This window comes from Sinocyclocheilus anshuiensis, unplaced genomic scaffold (genome assembly GCF_001515605.1).
Source record: "Sinocyclocheilus anshuiensis isolate Anshui unplaced genomic scaffold, SAMN03320099.WGS_v1.1 scaffold1683, whole genome shotgun sequence".
In the NCBI taxonomy this organism is placed as follows: domain Eukaryota; kingdom Metazoa; phylum Chordata; class Actinopteri; order Cypriniformes; family Cyprinidae; genus Sinocyclocheilus; species Sinocyclocheilus anshuiensis.
The window spans coordinates 31,145-31,745 of record NW_015548387.1 but is presented as its reverse complement, the minus strand read 5'-3'; positions in this window follow the sequence as shown (position 1 = coordinate 31,745).

Sequence of the window (601 nt, the reverse complement as noted above, 5' to 3'; positions counted from 1 at the left end):
TCAGTCTGCGGTTCTGTTAGATTCTGAGAAGATGAGGATGTGAGCTAGCACCCCTCTAAGGACACCCTAAGTCTGCGCCAGGCCTCAGGCCTTGACTTTCCATTCACCAAGATCATCTGACTCAAATTGTTTCTTTTTCATCAACCAACTTCAGCAAAGATTAACTTGAGCCTTCAGATTGCATCAGGACTCTCTGTCAGACAGACAAGACAAATTAATTTATATATTAAGTATCATATGCACCTTTTTACAAAGGTGTGTTTGAACTAAGAAACTGATGTTTCCTTCAGGCTGTAGGTGTGTGTGTGTGTGTGTGTGTGTGTATGTGTATGTTAGACTAGTTTAAGTGTTTATGTAGTTAATAAAGTCTTACTTGTATCACACCTGAGGTTGTTCATTGTTTGCTCATAATTGCAGTCCCTAATAATGCAGATTTTTGCTACATGCTCTGTGTAGTATTGTACAGTAAGAAAGTTATTTCCCTTAACCAGGAAATTAGCGTTCTTAGAATTTACAGACAGTTGACCCTGCGAGGTCAAGTAAATACTTACAGCGTATCTAAATATTTATAATTAATTATAACTAGTTATGATTAATTATG